The sequence below is a fragment of the Suncus etruscus genome, chromosome 2 (genome assembly GCF_024139225.1).
Source record: "Suncus etruscus isolate mSunEtr1 chromosome 2, mSunEtr1.pri.cur, whole genome shotgun sequence".
Classification (NCBI taxonomy): domain Eukaryota; kingdom Metazoa; phylum Chordata; class Mammalia; order Eulipotyphla; family Soricidae; genus Suncus; species Suncus etruscus.
Genome location: NC_064849.1, coordinates 266,513 through 268,024, shown reverse-complemented (window position 1 = coordinate 268,024; position 1,512 = coordinate 266,513).

Here is a 1,512-nt window from a genome sequence, read left to right as displayed (position 1 = left end):
ACTCTTCCCAATAAAGACCTTGGGGCAGAGACGTCTAGCCTGTCTGCCTGCTGGCACAGAGCTTGTGGTGGAAGTTCCCGAGCCTGTTTTATTTCCCCAGCCTGTGTGGATTATTTCCTGTGTTAGCATTGATTTCAGGCCCACGTTCCCTAATCCCCTGGGATTGGGGTATAGGCTTCCAGTTCAAGATAGTTCGTACACTCCTCAAGGACCTACCGATGCTCAGGCACTAAGCCAGTTCTGCAGTGACATCCTTACTTGTGTTCTTAACTCTTCTTTAAAAACAAAAACAAAACAAAAAAAAAACTTTGCCATATAGTCATTGAAACAAAATTTTTTCCATTTATATGAGAAGAAATTAAGTCAGAGGGTCCAGTACCAACCAAGTTTCTGGCCTAACTCCAAGATGGAGGAAGGGGGGATTTTCCTTACCCATGGAGCAGGTCCTTCTTTGATCAGAGGAGGGGCTGAGGTCTACCAGCAGCTCCACTTGGACTGGGCAGCCAGGCAAGAAGGCAGCCTTGGAGTGGGACCTCCAGGCTCATCCCCCCTCTGACCCACTGGGTCAGAGCCTCCTGAGAGTCCCTCAACAGAACCAGCAGGCGGACCACCCCCACCACACACACACACACACACACACTCCTAACCCCAAATTTTTTGTCCTCAAGAACTATACACGAGGTGCTGGATATGCACTTGTCTTGAGCTGTTAGGTTTCGGTGGTGTTTGTTACACGGCGTTATATATATATGGTGCAGGAGGAACCCAAGGTTTTGTATTTCCAACTTTAGATAGGAGAAGCCATCGGAGCTCAGGGATGCCACTTTTTTTACTCGGTGACATGAATGTTCTTGAGGGAATTAGGCAGCAAATGACTCCCCCCAGGTGTATGTAGATACGAGGAAAGAGGGAGAGACAATGATTCAGCAAACACAGCTGTCTTGCCTTTCTTCGAAGGCTGCCGAGCTGTTCATGGCATGGTGAATTAAGGAGCAATCTGTATCTGCTAGGCCTGGGATATTCTGTGTGTGTGTGTGTGTGTGTGTGTGTGTGAGAGAGAGAGAGAGAGAGAGAGAGAGAGAGAGAGAGAGAGAGAGAGAGAGAGAGAGAGGAGAGAGAAGAGAGAGAGAGGAGAGAGAGAGAAAGAGAGAGATAGGAGAGAGAGAGAGATATGTGGTCTTATTAGCTCATACTCCAGGGCTCACCAGCCTATGAAAACCTAATAAAAATGTTCACACCTTTAAAAAGTTTCACTTATCCTTAAGACACAAAGCCACAGGAGTCTAATTGTTAAGAATTAGTTCCAGTGAGTTGAATTAGTCCTGGCTGTTCCAGAAGGTTCCCAAGAATCTAGTTACCTGAGTTCAAGAATGAACCTGCAGGTTGGTCTGACTTGGCACCCTTATAAATTTCCACAGCAAATCCAGCTATAGGATTGTCAGGAATCACTCCTGGCAGGACTTGGGGGACCCTGTGTGGTGTCGGGGATAGATGGAAAGCTATGTGTCAGGC